Genomic DNA, 9,907 nt, shown 5'->3' with positions numbered 1-9,907 from the left:
ATAGAAGGTTCTTTAAGTTTTAGTGCCATCATGTGGAGCTAAAGAGGTGCTTCCTAAGACCATATCAATTTGATCAGTTTATGTGTGTGACGACTGAATTGATTGGTAGCAAGCGCCAAGTGGTGGAAAGACTTTGCAAGTCCCTCATTACATGATAGCCATGGAGATGGATAGTGCGTTAGCAAGCTTAATGGCTAGGATAAGTTGAGTGGTTGGCGAATACACAAGCACTAGAGACTAAGGCTAGCTATGGACAACATTGCAAGATGCTAGGGGTTGAGCTTGGGAAGGTAGTAATAGTTGGGTGTAGTGAATTAAGGGCACAATGTTTCACATTTGATTAGGAAAGTTAGTAATGGTTGAGTTGTACTACATTAAAGGTACCCTAATCAAATTTTTATTGCTTTTATCTGGTCTTCTAAGAAAAAGTATTAAGGCTTTTTTTCTTTTACTCAGAGCATTGCATCAGGCATGAGAGCTTGGAGTGTCACAATAGTTGGTAGATTTTTGAGAATTTCACAAGAGTATGTAAAACCTTTGGTCATGATGTACGTGTCCTAGCATAACTTCTTAGTGGGATTCACACCCAAAATTCTAATGGTTAATCCAAGAGGTTAATTGTGGCTTTTGTCTAGTTATGACAAACCCAACACACCTCTTGTATGCTAAGGGACACAAATCGAGAACCAACTGTACGCATAAGAGACCCAAGCAATGTTGCTTGGCATAACTACACCTACAATACCCTCCCTTTCTCAAATAGGATCACCTTGTCAATAATTTTTTTTGCTCTTCCCAAGCACTTCAGATTGTTGCATTGTTTCTTGGCTTGGGGGTGATGCTCCATCCCATGTATGTGCTAGATGAGCTCAATCTACAAATATTCTCCACCCTATTCACATAGAGGCAAGAGGGGAATCAAGACGCTTACACAAAAGCAAGCAAAAAGACAAACAAGATTAGACAGTAAATTATTCATTGCATGCATGAGAGAGAGAGAGAGAGAGAGAGAGAGAGAGAGAGAGAGAGAGTTTAGTTAAGAAATCTCATAGTGAAAATGGGGGTGTTCATTGTGATTGTTGTAGTCCACAAGCACAAAAGAGCTTGGGGATTCACACGATTACAAAGTAATTAAAAGAAGAGAGTAGGAGCTCTTGTCACTCCAGTGAATTGGGTTTCATAAATCATTTCTTTGAAGTTAATAACTCTATCAAAATGAGGCTTATAGAAATAGGTTTCACAGTTGTAAACAATTATTTATTTCAAGTAGTTTTCATTGTAAATAAAAGGCACAATCTTGCAAAAGCACTACACTGTAGAACCATATAGGTGACACTAGGCCTTTGCTACCATAACACATCCACTATTTGTGTTTATTGTTGGCATTGCACAACCATGATTGTCGGTCTTACATGTAAGTACCTCCTATGTGCCAGTTTGAGCAAAAAGGAATTTGCATGAAACACGAGAAAGTTTAGAAAATTTGGTTGACTTGGAGCTCTTCTTGGCTTTGATTATTTTTGTGCTCGCAAACCACCCCTAATAGGTATGGTTTTTGTCTTAAACACTGAGCACGTATAGTGTGGATTGCCATGCATTTGAGATGTTGGAACCTCCATCATCATTCTTTAATGAGCAGGAGTTATTCTAGCGGAGTAGTAGTTTGGTTAAGGGGATTGTTGAAAGCAATACATAATAAGGCTTGGTTTCCACCATCTTTGCACACTGACTTGGTGGCTGTAAGAACTAGGGAACTAGACTCTGAGATCCTCCTCCCAACCTCCCTTTATATAGGCAGGCTCCTAGCCCCTTGCTCTACACGGATCCCCTGTCCACACTACCTAGCCCGTCCCTTGGCCGTAGTCCATGACTATCCTAGTTCTTAGGGTACAGGACCCTTTTCCTGACATTACTCCCCCCTTAAAGAAGAGTTTTTGTCCTCGAAAACAAAAGTGGGAAATTTCTTCTTAAGAACACTAATGTTTCTACAAGTGGCAGCTTCTTCAGGTCGGTCTTTCCACTTGATTAAGGCTTGTTGTCGTACATGATGTCGTGTACGTAACTCATGATAATCCATAACACGTTCAGGTTTATGCGATAAAGTAGGAGGTTCAATGTAATCGACCAAAACCTGTTGGTTAATGACGTTGTCGTCCCCATGTAACCGCTTTCGTAGACAGCTTACATGAAACACCGGATGAATGCGAGAGTGTGATGGTAGTAGTTGTTTGTAGGCACGATCATCAACTCGCTTGAATATTTTGAAAGGCCCACAATATCGGGGAGATAATTTAGGTGTCGGTCCAGTTTTCAGACTTTCTGAATGTTTTGGCACACGTAAAAATACTTCCTCCCCTTCTTTGAAGGTAACTTGGCGGCGTTTCTCATTATCGTATTTCTTATACCGATCCTGTGCTTGTCGGACATTCTGACAAGCAAGTTTCAGCATATCCATGTGGTCTTGGAGAAAATCCTTAACCAGTTGGAGTTTTTCGGTCGCCAACCCCACCGTAACTGGTGACATAGGTTGAAACCCGTACATGAGCATGAAAGGACTAAAGCCTGTGGTGACATGCTTAGAACTGTTGTAGGCAAACTCAAGAATAGGTAAGTATTCTTCCCAGTCTGTCTGTTTTTTGCTAACGTATACTCTTAGCATATCCTCGAGCACCTAGTTAACCCGTTCCGTTTGACCATTTGTTTCTGGATGGTCAGCTGTACTGAGGTTGAGTTGTGTACCCAATCGTTTAAATACAACTCTCCAGAAGTGGCTGTTAAACTTGAGATCACGGTCACTAACAATATTACTTGGCAACCCATACCATTTGTATAGATTGTCCACAAATAACCTTACTAGTTCCGGTGTCTTAACCGTGGATTTGGTCGGAATAAACTTACATAGTTTAGTCAACATGTCTATGACCACCCATACTGAGTCATGACCTCGTATAGTGGTTGATAAACCTACAATAAAATCCATGGAGATACTTTCCCATTTTCCATTGGGAATTTCCAAAGGATGTAAGAGTCCTCCTTCTTTCAGGCGCTCTGCTTTGTTAACTTGACATTTTTGGCAATGCAAGACATAAGCTTGAACAAAGCCATGTAGGCCTGGCCAGTAAAACTGGTGTCGTACGAGAGAATAAGTTTTTCTAATCCCCGGGTGCCTTGCACTTGGACTATCATGACATTGATAAAGAATTTGGCGCCGAATGTTTGCGTCCGTCAGTACACAAACTCTCCCCTTGTGGAGTAGGTACCATTGTCGATGGTAAAATGCTTCCATCGCTGTAGTCCATCACTTGATAAAGGAGAACTAGGTGTGGAGGTTAACTGTACACTACGTGCATTGGAGTGAGAAGGATCCCTCTTTTGAACATGGCTCCACACTTTGGAATATGTTTCATCTTGCTCATATCTGCCCTTGAGAGATTCTAAAAATTCACTACGAAGTTCCGTGAGCAAGAGCGAATTGATCTCTGGCATTCGATTGAGAGCGTCTGCCACTACATTGTATCGGCCTTTGCGATACCTTAACTTGGCGTCATATTCCTGAAGGATCTCGGTCCACCTGGCTTTTCGACCCTTTAAATCTGTTTGTTGTATAAACCATTTGATGCTTTCATGGTCAAACACAATCTCGAATTGAGCACCATACAGATAGTGACGCCATGTCTTTAAGGCAGACACTATTGCATAGAGTTCACGTTCGTAAGCATAATAATTCTTTTGAGCTGCATCCAGTTTCTTACTTTCAAATGTAATTGGTCGTCCGTCTTGTAACAGGACTGCTTCAATGGCATGGTCACTGGCATCCGTTTCCAAAACGAATGGTTTTAAAGGATCTACAATAGCCAGCATAGGAGCTGTAACTAATGCATTTTCGAGTGTTTCAAAACTCTGCTGTTGAGCGGAACCCCACTGAAAAGCCTTACCTTTGCCTTTTAGTTGGTCCGTCTAGGTACAGCAAGGTGAGCATAGTTTTTTACGAACCTTCGGTAAAAACCTGCAAAGCCTAAAAAGATCTGTAATTCTTCCAGATTTTTAGGAGGTGGCCATTTCCGGATGGTATCCACTTTGGATTGATCCATGTATAGGCCATTAGCTGAAATGACATGCCCTAAATAATGAATTTCTTCCTTGAGGAAATCACATTTAGATTCCTTGGCATATAACTTGTTTGCACGTAACAACTAAAACACCTGCCTGAGATGTTGTAAGTGCTCTTCTTCAGAAGCACTATAAACTAGAATGTCATGGAGGAACACAATGACAAATTTTCCCAAATATGGTTTCAAGACACTATCCATAAGTGTCATGAATGTCGCGGGCGCATTGGTTAACCCAAAGGGCATCACCAAAAACTCGTAATGTCCAAACTGTGTTCGGAATGCAGTCTTAGGTATATCGGAAAGCCGAATACGGACTTGGTGATATCCTGATCGCAAGTCGATTTTCGTAAAAATGCGAGCATGAGTTAGCTTATCAAATAACTCATCTACCTTTGGCAATGGGTATTTGTTCTTAACTGTAACCGCATTTAAACCCCGGTAGTCTACGCACATGCGCATACTGCTGTCCTTTTTCTTCACCAAAAGGATAGGCGAAGCCCATGGTGAAGAACTGGGTTGTATAAACCCTCTGCTAAGGTAGTTAGCAAGCTGACGTTCCACCTCATCAGCCTCTGAGTAACTCATATGGTAAGGTGGTTCACTAACAGGTTTACAGCCTGCAGCAGCAGCCACGTCAATGCCATGTTGTACTGAGCGTGTCGGCGGTAAACCTGATGGCAGATCATTAGGAAAGACATCTTGAAATTCCTTTAACAATTTTTGTAACTGATTAGCAACGTTTGCTTGTGTACAATTAGAAATTGGCGGAATAGAGGAGAGAGAAGCATGTGGCGTTGAGGAATGTTCAACAGACTCAATGTTAGAAAGAAAATGAGACAGTGAGTAATGCAAGAAAACCTGTTCTATTTCATTATAAAAAACGAGCTACATAAGCTCGGCAGTACAAATCAGTGGTGATGATGGTATATCCTTTTCTCCTAACAACAACACATGTGTGCCATGGGAATCAAACATCAAATTGTTGTGCTCATAGCTACGTATCAGTGATGGCCCTAAGCTATGCAACCACTCCCTACCAAGAACCACATCAGCCCTTTCTATGTTCATAACTTGAAAATCCAAACAAGTACAGTATCCTTGTACTTCCAATGGAACAACTCGGCATTGAGTATCCCATATTTCACTATTATGTCCATTCATCATTGCTACCTTGTAGCGGTGGGTACTCGGAGTTTGAGGCAGTTTGAGCTTTTTCACCAATCCATAATTGATGAAATTGTGGATCCGGCCGCGAGCCGTCATTGGCAGGGTCGGGAGTACTTTGCTCAAAATCGAATGTCATGTTGATATCCGAATCCATGGCTACACAGTGCAGTGAAAGAAGTACTCAGAAAAAAAATACCTGATTTTGGTAGCACTTGCAAAGTATAGCGAACTCCCCTTTGCACGTCGTAGCACTTAATCGTCGAACAAACAATAATTTGCACCGGCGGGGTACAAATCGAACTCCGCACCGTGTATGGTTGAAGCTTCACGTTTGAGTCGAAGCTTAATTGTTGGAAGCGTCGACTATTATGTTGCTTGAACGCCTCTTGAAGTCGTCGCCAAAAAAATATGCAGTTGCTGTAAATTTCTGCAGGTACTGAGCGTAGTCCGACTTCGGGAGATTCGATGGGAAGCCGAGTGTTTGCCTTGCTTGTGTTGCTTTGGCTTGCTTGACCGCTTGGTTCGCTGAATTGCCTGTGGGAAGGGCCTTTAGTAATGGCCAAGGCCTAAGGCTAATGGCCAAAGGCCTCACAATGTGAAAATAGGAGGTTATGAAGCCAAAAAAAACGAGCAGTAGCATGTTGTTTTCTGCGAGCAAGAAGATGAAGATGGGGTGGCTAGGTGAGGCCGGCTATGGCCGAGAACTGTTGGCGCAAGTCTCTACCTCCCCATGGCGCTCCTTCCAAGCCCAAGACCTAGCGACTTCATGCACCATACACACACTTCCAAAACGGGACAAGCGGCCTTCTTTGGCAAGAAAATTGTCTGTATTTGGAAAAGCCCCAAAAAAGCCACGGTTCTCACCCAAAGAGCTTGCTTTTAGGGACCTCAAGAGACCACACCTAGAGAGAGAGTGGAAAAGACTCCTAAGCTCTGATACCAGTGTAAGAACTAGGGAACTAGACTCTGAGATCCTCCTCCCAACCTCCCTTTATAGGCGGGCTCCTAGCCCCTTGCCCTAGACGGATCCCCTGTCCACACTGCCTAGCCCGACCCTTGGCCGTAGTCCATGACTATCCTAGTTCTTAGGGTACAGGACCCTTGTCCTGACAGTGGCCTTGAGAGAGAGACACTCCGAATCACTCTTATGACTTGCCAATTGTAGGTTATAGCTCTAGACTTAGTCAAGAGCTTTTGCCTTTCTAATCTAGCCAATGATGTAGTTAGGATTGGACTTCATTTCATGTCACAATTCACAATCATAGATATCTATGGAGTATTATTAGTCCATGAATTGAGAAGAAACCCAAGAATGCCCTTCCTCATCACTAATTGACTTTTCAAGTGTCAAATGGGATAAATGGCTCCAAATAGGTTACATGGTGGGATCAAATATCCACCGTTAGTCCTGGATTAAACTGACGATGAAAATGTATCCCACTTCAAGTAAACTCAACCTTAAACTTGCACGATCCCCAAGTAAATTCCAAGTGAATTGTCTACCCAATGTGGTCTTCTACGTCATTAAGTGAATTCCAAGTGGATCAAAACTAAACTACTTGTGAACGCCACTGTGCATTTGTGCTTATGAAACATGATCAATGTGAGTCATTGATACCTCCGGAGTTAGAGCTGTCAATTAGTTCGATAAGCCATGGTGGCCTATAGTTGAAGTGGTGCCTAGCCAAATGGGCCATAATATATTCAAAACCTATGAATATGACCTTGATCACACTCAAGAACTTTAATAGTATTTAAACTTCCACGTCTAATAAACTTCAAATATTTGATGTACTGTGTTAACACTAAATGTTCATATGGCACTTGATCTCAAGGATGTGGTGAATCATGATATTCTCGGAGAGTTCTCTCTCCCATCTCTAGTCATCTCTCATGTAGACAATATGTGGGATCAAGATAAAGATACCATGACAAAGCATAGTACAGGTATATTTGAATTTGATTATTCAAAACCATGCCTTCTTCACTCTAGTTGCCATTATTAATTTTCCTTTCTCTAGAGGGCATTTGGAAAATCATAGCTCATAGCATGCTCTAGTATGTTGTGGATAGGAGCATTTCTAGTCCTCTCGCTTTAATTTGAGTGCAAGAGCAAGAGACATGTCATCTGTTCGGAGCCACTTGGATAATATGATACAGCTTTCATTGTGCTACCATTGCCTCACTTGTTCTTTGACTTTTTGACAACATTCCTTCCACACTATTCAGTCTATCTTGAGTTGCCTCTACAATGGTTTTTAAACCCAAGAGGAGTATGCCATTTTACGAGACATGGTATCCTCCAATGTTTGGCTCAATATTTCCTTCTTTCTTTAGAAATATTGGTTTGTCCTCAACTCATTAACTTGTTATTCATTTAGCTAGTGATCTCCATTATAGCTCTACTAATGTTGGCTTCAAATTCTCATACAAAACTTTATATTTGGCGACTTCTAATGCCTTCTTCTTGCAATACATAGGGTGCTCGCTTTATAAATGGCGTTATTTCAATATTAATTTCCCTGGCTGCCTATTTAACACTCTTTTCTTCTCTCTCTTTGCTTTGAGCTTTAGGCTCTTAGCGTGATACATTTCTTGAGTGTCTCGTCTTGGTAATTGTTTTGTTTTTGTTTCAAATTATAATGATTTTTTTTTCTATAGATCTTTTTCTTTGGTTTGACAGTCCTTATCTTTTAGTTTTAGGAGTGATAATTATTGAAGGTTTGAGCATCTATCCAAAGCATTCAAGCCATGTCATGTCAATCTTATTAGAGGCAGCCTGCTAGAAAATCAATGGCACTTGAAGTATTTCAAAAGGTTAAGAGCAACAAAAAGCGAGCAAATGGTTTGGCAATAGTAGAAGCCATAGTGAAAACTTTACCATTAGGGTGACATAATCATTGTGAGGAAAGTTAAAGAGCCAAATTTTTCTTGGCCTCCATAGCTATCAGCTTTCAGTTATGAATAGTTTAAGCTCTGTGTTACTCTCTTGGCACATAAGTTGAAACACTATCACACAAGATATTCCTTTTCACAATGGTAAGGTGCTGTGTAGCTCTCATTATCTTCAAAGTTTGTTACCTCAACATGTGTTTTCCAAGGATTGCATGCAATCATTCAAGAAGAAGGCTATACATTTGAGTTTTCTACGACTCCACATAGTGACCATGAAGGAACACTACATGATTGATGGTTCTTTGTCAACCAAATATGTGTTGTTGTACACAATAGATGTGTTTATGTTTTTGACAACAAGAGCATGGAGATAACGTGCAACAAATATATAAGGAAAAGCTCGATTGATGTGAGAACCACAGATTGTGAGGCATGTGAGACCTATAGATAATGAGGCATGTGTGGAAGTGTTGGAACTTGATAGTGAAAATGAAGATAAACCATCGTGTCCACTGTTCAATGGATACAACATGGAGAAGGGACTTGTCGATTAAAGAAGTTGTTAAAGATGTGCAACAATCCTTTGTAGATAAATGAACTTCCCCTCACCTATAATGTTTGTTTGTGATTTGAGGTTCTTGAGAAGAAAATGTAAGGGATGGAGCAAAAACACGACAACCATCTCTATACACGACCATCCCAAACCAACATGACAATACCTTGTATAGTGAGGCTAAGTTATTGTCTTGGGAACCTCCAATGTCATTGATTGACTTGTCCATTCTACATGAATGCAAAGAAGTTCAATGACACTTGTTTCCATTGACACTTTGATCGACAGGTGAACAAGGGATATCCTGCAGGGGGAGGCAACTAAAAAATTTATTGTCACTATTGCCAAAAAGAAGTGACATGCATTGATGTATGCAAGGCGATCATCTACTATGTATTCCCCTTGGATGAGAGCATGAATTGAATGATGCTTCACATTGGCAATCACGAGCATAGTGCTCAACCAGGCACCTCAAGAGCCAGTATAGCAAAAGTCCAGAACTTGGTTAGTACAATTCTTAAAAATGAAAGGTGGAGCATGAAAAATACAAATGCTAGTCGCTCAACCGATGTATTTGAATCTTTGACAAGATAAGATGAGAAAGCCACAATTGGAAGAGATCTACTTGGTTTTCTAGAGGAGATGATGCCGTTAATGCAAAACAACGGGTATGTGTGGAATAAATTCTTGCAAGTTTTTGTTCATGTGTTTGATATTTGCCTTTGCTAAGCTATTATTTTCAATTTGATATGAATATTGTATTTAGATTTGAAGGTATAAGATCCAAAGAAAGAGGAAAGCAAAGTGTTCAAATGAGTGAAGGATATGCCAATATTTTTCAGTTGCAACAACATTGTATGTTTCCCTTTTTTCATGGTAGTAGATTCATGGGACAAGGCAATGGTAGAGAAAAGTGCTACCTTTTCAAAATTTCTACAAAAGGTCTTGCATGGTGTGTCAATCGAATGAGACGAACTAGACAAGGTGATTTGAGGAATACCTAGGTCCACTTTGATCATACGCATAGGATAGACGAATGGGCAACAATGTTGTGTTTAGTGAATGATCAAGTACATTTGTTGTTAAGTATCGGGCCTGATTTACCCCTTGTAATTTTTTGTATTAAAAACACACATTTGTAAGGCCCCCTTATGGTGAGGAGAAGCCATCGTGCGCGAAG

This window comes from Adiantum capillus-veneris, chromosome 8, assembly GCF_014529385.1.
Source record: "Adiantum capillus-veneris isolate H3 chromosome 8, ASM1452938v2, whole genome shotgun sequence".
Taxonomy (NCBI): domain Eukaryota; kingdom Viridiplantae; phylum Streptophyta; class Polypodiopsida; order Polypodiales; family Pteridaceae; genus Adiantum; species Adiantum capillus-veneris.
The sequence above is the reverse complement of the archived record's forward strand: the minus strand, read 5'-3'. Positions refer to the sequence as shown.